Here is a 9,928-nt window from a genome sequence, read left to right on the forward strand (position 1 = left end):
TATATATATTTTGCTGTTCAGCCACTAAGTCGTGTCTGACTCTTTGAGACCCCATGAACTGCAGCATGCCAAGCTTCCCTGTCCTTCACTGTCTCCCAGAGCTTGCTCAAACTCATGTCCATTGAGTCAGTGATGCCATCCAACCATCTCACCCTCTCTCACCCCCATCTTCTATAGCCCCTTTATTTTTCCTTTTTATGCTTCAGAGTATGCTCTTTTTTTAAAAAAAAAATTCTGGCATCTGACAAATAAGCCCATGATCAGACCATTTATCCTATTCAAGATTTAATAGACTTGAATCATACTGATTCTCAGCCCATGTCCTTCTAGGCTGGAGTCCTAATCATTTTAGTCTGTTCTCTCGCAGCTTTTCCTCAGCGGCTGGATGATTTGAGGTAGCTTTTTTCCAGACTCTTAGGTCTCTGATAACTTTTCTAGGGGCAGCAAAGTTCTATGGCGTTCCTATTGTATATCCTAATGGGGTCCACTTGGTTTGTGAGCCCTTCTATCCATGGGGCACGGGATGCTGGTCTCTCAGTGATGATTTTCAAGAGGGATTGACATGTACTCTTTGTGGAAATGCCAGGAGACCCACGGTTTTGACCAAGTTCTTCTCAACACTCTTTAGTTTGCTATGTAACCCTGAAAATGTGGTACATGAAGATATTCTACTCGATGGTCTCGGATTAGTCTGTCATTTATGGATAAGAAACTACTCCAAAATGCAGTGACTTAAAGAACAAATTATTATGGATGGTATGCCTATGGGTTGGCTTGAGTTGGCTGATCTGAGCTCGCCTGTCTGGGAAGCTCAGCTGGGCTTCCTGGGGCTTCTGCAGGTTCAGCGGGGGCAGCTGTGCCCCATGCTTCCCTCATCCTCCTTGGAAAGGCAGGAGGGCCAGGGCAGGCTCGTTTCAGGAAGGGAAAGTATCAAGAGAGCAAGCCTAATGGTGTAAGAACATTTTAAGTTTCTGCCAACATCCTATCAGCCAAACCAAGTTATATGCAGAAACCAAAAGTCTGGGCAGAAAGCACATTCTGTGTGCAGTTAGGCCAAAGCAAGTTACTTGGCCAAGCTTGACACTGGTGGAGCAGGGAAATATACTCCTCTAAAAGAAGAGTGAGGAGATGGTGCATACTTTAAATAACAGGCAATTCCATCTCACTCTCTGTGATCCCTTCTAGCATGGTCTCCACCCACCACTTGCCCCATTTTTTTTAAGTGCATAGCTTCTTGCACTGAGTATAATAGGTACTGAAGAACTTGTCTTTCCAACAGTCTCATTCTGCTGTTGACTTGACATTGACCTTGGAGACTGTCATACATTTCTGAGACATAGCACTGACTCAGAAGGATGGTGGTTTCCCCAGAATTAGAAAAAGGCCTCTCTAAGTCTGATTCTAGGAATCACTCCCTTGAAGTAGTTCTGTACATATTTTCAGAGTAGCGCTCTTGAGTACTTTAAAATAATTTTAAAACCTCAGATGAAGAGTTTAAATGGCACTGTATTAATTGGTGGATTGTGTGGTGCTGGTGATGGTGATGTGTGTATGTGTGCATGAGACAGAGAGAGAGACAGATTGATTTCCTTGACGACAGGATGGCCAATCAACTTCCCACTCCCCCAACTTTAACTTTACACAATTTACCCTTTTCATTTCAAGAAAACTTGAATCAGAGAGAACAATCTCAAATGAGGTTGAAGAGAGAGAAATTGCAGTATGATCTTAGATAAAAACGGAAAAAATGAAAGGTGATGGCATAATTTCTTCATACAAAGCTATCAACTTTCTCTGCTTTAGAAAAATTGATGAGTCTTAAAATGCTGACTTCTTTTTAAATATGTCCACTGCCAAATTGAGAGGCACTGTAGTGGTGGGGTAAAGTCCTGTTTGAGCTCTGTGGAAAGTGAAAGTCGCTCAGTCATGTCTAACTATTTGCGACTCCATGGACTGTAGCCCTGACCCCCACAGGCTCCTCTGTCCATGGGGATTCTCCAGGCAAGGATATTAGAGTGGGATATTGCCATGCCCTCCTCAAGGGGATCTTCTCAACTCAGGGGTTGAACTCAGGTCTCCCACATTGCAAGTGGATTCTTTACCAACTGAGCCACCAGGCAAGCCCAAGAATACTGGAGTGAGTAGCTTGTCCCTTCTGCAGGGGATCTTTCCAACCCAGGCATTGAACTAGGGTCTCCTGCATTGCAGGTAGATTCTTTACCAACTGAGCCACCGGGAAAGCCTGTTTGAGTTCTGTAAACTGGGTGAGACTCAGTATGTTCACCCTTTCAGATGAAAGAGTTAAACTAGTCTGTATTTAAGGGCCTTTCTAGCCCTAAAAATTATTTTGTTACTTTTAAAATTTGAACAAAATGGTTTCACTGATTGGGAATGGCAAGAATAGACCAAGTTCAATGAAAGACCCCCTTCTTTTGGGAAATGATTTGGTTTGAATTGTCTTAACTTTTGGATTCCTTCTGTCGTTAGGAAATGTTATTGATCCCAGATTGGTCCCGTTAACATTGAAATAATAGACTGATTCATCATGTGATGAGGGAAACCCCACGCTGTTGATGCCACACCGAGATGCATGACAGAGCGTATACGTTGAAAGCGTGGGCAGAGAGGATCTCTTTACTCTGTACCTGAACACCAAACATGATGAGTATTTATGCTTATTACCTGTGGTCATCATAGCAACTCAGTCAGAGTTTGGGTCCTCAAACTGGAAACCTGCCTCTGACCCTTTTCCCTTTCCTATTGTGAGGAAAGTAAATCACTGGAGAAGCTTTCTGCCAAGAGGGGCTGAGAGCACCAATGTTTGTTACAATCACCACCACCACCACCACTGAGAATAAAATGACTTCATCAAGTGTCTAATTTTGCAAACTGCTTTGTGCAAATAAATCTATGCACATTGTCTCTGGTTTCTCTGAACCTGAATGTAAAGCAGGAAGGCTGACACACACACCTATACAACTGTTATGCACAACATAACATGACTGAATCGATTTAACACACACATGCACACAGAGTAGCCTCTAGGAGTATGTTCCAAGACCCCCAGTGGACACCTAAAACCACTGAACCCTGTACATACCGTGTTTTTCCTATACATATGTACCAAAGATAAAATTTAATTTATAAATTAGGCACAGCAACAATAATAAAAGAATCAACAACAATAATAATTAACTAGAACAATTATGGGCTTCCCTGATAGCTCAATTGGTAAAGAATCCGCCTGCAATGCAGGTTCAATTCCTGAATCGGGAAGACTCCCTGGAGAAGGGATAGGTTATCCACTCCAGTATTCTTGGTCTTCCCTTGTGGCTCAGCTGGTAAAGAATCTGCCTGCAATGTGAGAGACCTGGGTTCAATCCCTGGGTTGGGAAGATCCCCTGGAGAAGGGAAAGGCTACCACTCCAGTATTCTGGCCTGGAGAATTCCATGAACTGTATAGTCCACAGGGTTGCAAAGAGTCAGACACGACTGAGCGACTTTCACTTTTCAGAACAATTATGAGTGTCAGTTGCCCAGTTGTGTCTAACTGCAATCCCATGGACTACAGCCCACCAGGCTTCTCTATCCATGGGATTTCCTAGGCAAGAACACTGGAGTGAGTAGCTATTCCCTTCTCCAGGGGATCTTCCTGACCCAGGGATCAAACCTGGGTCTCCTGCATTACAGGCAGATTCTTTACCAGCTGAGCCACCGGGGAAGCCCACTATAACAATATATTTAATAAAAGCTATGTGACTGTGGTCTCTTTCCCTCTCTTTCTTAGAATAACTTACTGTACAAATTTAGTGCCTTTTCCATCTTAACTAAGCATTTATCATGCACTGCAGCTGTAACTTTTATAGTTTGAGGTGCAACTGGAAAACTAGCAGAAATTTCTTTTTCCTTCTCCATACTTTCACATATAAATGATTTCCTCTTACTGTAGATCTTAGAAGCTGCTGAATATGATTTTTTTTCCTCTCCTTATTAAGAGGAGAACTTTCACATTTTCACTTAAAGGGAGTACTTTATGGCTTCTCTTTAGTGTATCTGAATTGCAATACAAGAACACTGTTCTTGTATTTGGGGGCTCTTATTAAGTAAAATAAGGGCTACTTGAACACAAGCTTTGGGCTACCAGGACAGTCAGATGATCTGGAAACTGATTTGGCTACTAAGCAACCAATGGGAGGGCAGGATGTGCTGGACAAAGAGATGATTCACATCCTGGGTGGGATGGAACTTAATGGTATGAGATTTTATCACACAGAACATTCTAACACTTAACAATCTAACACTTATGGGTTGCTTATTTCCAGAATTTTCCACTTAATACTTTTGGACCATAGTTGACCACAGGTAACTGAAAACAGGTAAAGCAAAACTGCAGATAAAGGGGGACTAATGTACCCTTGGCAACATAATATGGAGAAAGAAAGGCTTTGTTGTTTTAGATAATCTTCGATTAAAGATTACCGGTTATCTTCTTTAGTCTGAGGTTGAAACCCAAGTTGGATCTATATTTCTTCTCAAACCCTAAAAGAATAGTACCAATATAATATGTTTGTGATTGGGCACGGCAGCCCACTCTAGTATTCTTTCTGGGAAAATCCCATGGACAGAGGAGCCTGACGGGCTATGGTCCATGGGGTCGCAAAGAGTCGGATACAGCTGAGGTGACCGAGCATGCATAAACAGGATAGAGATTATGTCCCTTCAGTTTCTGGCAAATTTTGTAATCCAGTGGGTGACAAGGATTTATTGTGCCAATACTAGTAATTACTTTTACTTACACAGCGACCTAACTTCAGTTCATGTGCAGCTCCTGAAGGCTCCTATTCAAAGGCCCCTTTCCCCTATATCACCTCTCTTGGAAGTGATGGATCTGCTGTTATTTTTTATTAATATAAAAAAGTATATAGTTCCAATCAGAAAATGTTTTTGTATTGTTGAATTTAATCTACTTCAATGGTATCTACATTTTGTATCTTGTTCAGTAAGGCTTTCTTCACTAAGGATATATATATTTTTTAACTTCCACTTTTTTTCCTAGTGTTACTTTGTTTTATTAAAAAACTTAGATATTTGACCCATCAGAAATTTATTTGAGGGTAAGAATGGAAGTAGGGTGGTGTTCCTTCTGGAGATGCATCCTTTCCCAATTGATTTAAAATGTCATTAAAAAAAAATCATCTCTTGGTTCCTGTATGTATTTCTGACTTCTCTGCTCCATCTCTCTGCCCAACCTCATGCCAGTGCCACACTGAATACCCTCTTTTAGTACAGATAGTACCTTCTTGTACCTAGTAGCACTAGAGTGTTGTAAGAACATCTTTGTAAGTATCAGCGTCTAAAGCAGTCTATCTCCCAGGGAACCTTGGGTCTTTGCACTCAAATCAATTTAGCAAATAAAGAAAACTTTCGTTTGGACATAAAGGACCTGGCACTTAGACCCAAAGCTCATGCCCAGGGGAGGTAGAGGGGTCTCATATGCCTCCCACCTGGAGGTTCTTGGCTCATGTTTTATTTAACTAGTGGCACTCGTGAACTCATAGCACCTGGTCACCAGGAGTGAGGAAGCTGAGAACTGTGGGATATATACGGAATGTGGCATCGGCTAAGAAAACAGATATATTTTTAAGCTCAGCTTCCATTGCACCATCCACAAGGGGAGTGTGTTCTCCGGAAGTGACTAGGGTGTGAACACTTCTCTGTAAGTGCTCTTCACCATCGTGCTTATGTACTATTTAGATGAGGTTGAAGAGCCACATAGAGATGGTTTACTTCCAGGCAGTCAGCTGGCTCTCTCATCCTCATGTGGGAGGTTTGCTGGCCTCCTTCCAGAGGGCCCCAAATCCTGGGAACGAAAAGGCTCCTAAGGACTCGACTTGGTGCACTCCTCTGCCACAGGACCAGTCTTTGTTTAGAAGACACTGAGACATCTCAATATGCTGGACTTGAAAACAAGGGAGAGGATTCGTTAGGGTGGAAACTATGCCGATTTGTTCAAGAAAATACAAATATTCAGACTCACACTGGACAACGGATATAGGGAGATTGTTCTCATTTTTAAACTGGACCGAGCTCAATAAAATCATAGATGTGGAAGAATGGCAGAAATCTTAGGCAGGAATGGAGCCACAGATTCAAAAGAGCCTCACAGACAATGTACAGAGTCCAACTTAAATAAAGCTTCTGCTGCCAATATGGAGCACATGCCTCAGAATGAGATTCACTTACTAAGTGACCTAAAACTGTGACTCTGTTTTAAGAGGAACTGATGTAAATGAAAACACAGTACCCTTGAAACTATGGAATTAAGTACAGAAATTCTAAATTATCTTCACATTTGCCCGGAAGGCCAGCCTGGGGGCAATATTTGGGTCCCCAAGCTTGGTAAAAGTTGAGCCTTTTATGAAAGTGTTGAAAGCAAAGCTAAGAATCACTAGCTTCAAAAAATTAATAGGAGATCTGATGGTCTCTATGCCACAATCATTGAGAATCATTCAATGAGTTAGATATCAATACTCACTGGTCAACATACGTCAATCCTGATACTCTGCCTTTTAGAATACATGTTTAAGTGAGTGTTTATTAAAGTGATACTGTACTTTAGGGGGCCACATTATTTCATAAAAGCAAATACCCTGATAAGATTGGCTGTTCTTTTCAGGAGGTCATTGAGAACAACAAGAAAGCTGTCAAAAGGAACATATTTGACAGTTACCACCAATCCAAAGGAGCTTCCCAGGTGGCTCAGTGGTAAAGAATCTGCCTGCCAATGCAGGACACGCAGATTTGATCCCTGGATTGGGAAGATCCCCTGGAGGAGGAAATGGTGGCCCACTCCAGTATTCTTGCCAGGACAATCCCATGGACAGAGGAGCCTGGTGGGCTACAGTCCATGGGGTCTGTAGTCCATTGACCGAGCAGCTGAGAACACACACTGATCTAAATGCCTAGCCCAATCGGGAGGATTATGGAAAGAACAACTGTTCTCAGACAAATGGGCAATCTAGACCAAGAAGACAGAGATTTCTATTACAGCCCCATTTTTATCAAATGAAACTTTAATAGACTCTTCATCCCTCTCTGTCCCTCGCATGGTCTCTTGTGATCCCAAATGGTGGATTACTACAGAACTTTCTTTTTTCGTGCAGTTTAAGACGTTCCCTCTTCCTAAAAGCCATCCAAAGACCCTTCTGAAATTTACCCACTTTCTTGGACCTCTGACCTCCTCTTTTACCCCTTACTTCACACCGCTTTCTTGCCCTCCCCCATCTTCATTCTATGACAACCTATAGGTGACAGTTGCTGTGAGTTTTAGTGACTACTGATGTCCATGTCTTTGTGACCCACACTTCTAAACATCAACAGCCTATATAAATTACTCTTGTTTGGCTAGAAAAACATCAAATAGAGCATGGCAACTTACAATAGAAAATTGAGGTTCACATTTCAGCTCCAACTCTCTTTCTATGACTACTTGTTGGCTTTGAGGATTTGGGCCAGTGGCTTCCCCTCTCGGAGTCTCAGTTTTCTCGGGTACGAAATGAGGGGGTTGGGACAAGATCAGGGACTTTGACCCTTTGTTTAATTATAAGCCTCAGTAAATAATGTATATTACATTATGATCCAGTACACACATACACCTGAAATCAAAGTTTTACTAAATATCTTTTACTACGCAAGATCCGCTTTGATCCAGTCTATTCTCCTCTTCTCTTCTACTCTAGTTCATGAAAAAACAAAGCAAATGCAATCTGATCACGATCCACAAAATTGGTTTCATCATCACTGGTGAGTCAAGATAAGCAATTCGAAGAGCAAAGGGCCAGATGATAACTACAGTCCTTTCTAGTTCAAAACTAGGCGACTGCAAATGGGATGACTCAGCTCGAACCGTCTACATTAGAAACATTTGATTAGCCCCTGGTTTTATTTTGCCCCAGTGTGGTTTAAGATTCTGAGAAATTTCTGACAAAAGAGATTTTGTCAGCTGAAGTAGAATCAAAGATGAGACACTATTTCTCCAGGGATGGGGCCCCTGAACAATGTGGACCTGAGCAGAGCCCTGGCTGCCCAATAGCTTTTCCTTCTTTAAAATCTGAAGTTAATTAATTAAAATTAAGTCCCAGCATTAACACAGAATATTTCAAGCTAAAATGCTTACCAAAATATACATAATTTGTTGATAATATGATTAGTTGACAATGTAAAACATCTCTCCATAAGATTTTTGCTCATCCCCTGGGGTGTCTGGGCATGGACACCCAGCCAGGCTGTGTGAATTGAGAGACCAGGTTCCTTTTGATGAGCAAAGCATAACATTTAAAGGGGAAAAAACTGACGGCTCCATTCTAGTAATCACTGGACAGTCCAGGAGAAAACTGCCCATTGAGAAGGTGCTGGCTGGGCAGTAGCCGGGAGTCTAGTAAAGTAGAAATCAAAAAGGCCTGTTAGTGGCCATTAGGGCCTAACGAGGGGGTTTGGAGGGCTTCCCAGGTGCTTCAGTGTAAAGAAACCACCTGCCAATCCAGGAGATGCAGGTTTGATCCCTGAGTCGGGAAGATCCCCTGGAGGAGGAAATGGCGACACTCTCCAGTATTCTTGCCTGGAGAATCTCATGGTCAGAGAAGCCTGGAGGGCTACAGTCCATGGGGTCGCAATAGATTTGGACATGACTGAGTGACTAAAAACAAAATAGGAAAAAGGGGATATTCTTGGCCCTGAGAAGAGAGTCTGGCAGGAGTCCAAGCAGGGCCTCATGGGGAGGGGCCCAGGGAATAAATCTTGTGCAGATTCTCAGTCCTGAGACTGACAGCACGATGTGAGGCTTGGGACTCAGCAACCAGACCCAACCCCTGTGACCAGCTGGCAACAAAAGGTCCATCCTGGCTGGGACAGAGTGAGGCCGAGGATGCCGGCCATCATGTCACCTCTGGGGGCAGCCAGACTGCGGGTGGGAGATGAACATCCCTCTGGGAAGTCAGCCACGGACCTTCAGCTTGGCATTCCTTGATGTGTGTTTCCAAAAATCCACCAATACACCAGGTTCAAGGTGGAAAGGGGCTTCTGCTCCATCGGTGACAATCAAATACAGCATCAGTAACTTCTTTATTCCTCAAATGACAGTCCTGTGAAGATGCGTTCCCAAACAATAGAACATCTTCAAATAGATGAAAATCACATAAGAGCTGTTTCCAGCTAATATTTTTGAATAATAAATTCCATACTTAATTGTATTGTACCTGCAACAAATCCAAGTTGTTCAACCCAAAATGCAAAATACAGTTATGTAACATAGTTATGAATCACTGTGGCATTTGCCAAAACATTCTCCCATCTGGAAGCAGGTCCAGAGAACACACGGCACTAGGCATTGTATCTTCTGTCAACAACTCTTTTGCGTAGATAATTCCCCAAATGGCACACACTCACCCAGTTCTCATGGCTCTTAACCCTAATTAACTGAGAATGCAAATATCTTCCCTATTCTATTCAAAGAGAAGAACGACAAACCCTCTTTGATTTCATAATTTAAAAAACATCTTTGCTAAGTTCAAGTTCAGTCACTTGGTCATGTCCGACTCTTTGCAACCCCATGGACTGCAGCATGCCAGGCTTCCCTGTCCATCACCAACTCCCACAGCTTAACTCCCACACTCAAACTCATGTCCATAGAGTTGGTGATGCCATCCAACCATCTCATCCCCTGTCGTCCCCTTCTCCTCCTGCCTTCAATCTTTCCCAGCATCAGGGTCTTTTCCAATGAGTCAGTTCTTTGCATCAGGTGGCTAAATTCAAAGAAGCAACTAATTTCCTAGTTCCCATGGAGCTTCAAGTTCCTCTTTGATCACTATTTTGTAAGCAGAAAAACTTCTCTCAAATAAGTTCTCAGAACCCTTGAATGATTAAAAAAAAA

At 42.5% G+C, this 9,928-nt stretch overlaps 1 protein-coding gene across 2 annotated transcripts in view; it reads left to right on the forward strand.

Moving 5' to 3' along the window:
• TBXAS1 (thromboxane A synthase 1 (platelet)) overlaps window positions 1-9,928 on the forward strand; it is a 173,616-nt gene that overhangs the window by 48,857 nt on the left and 114,831 nt on the right. The gene's annotated exons all lie outside the window — the stretch shown is intronic.

Source organism: Bison bison, unplaced genomic scaffold, assembly GCF_000754665.1.
Source record: "Bison bison bison isolate TAMUID 2011002044 unplaced genomic scaffold, Bison_UMD1.0 scf7180017864352, whole genome shotgun sequence".
Taxonomy (NCBI): Eukaryota; Metazoa; Chordata; class Mammalia; order Artiodactyla; family Bovidae; genus Bison; species Bison bison.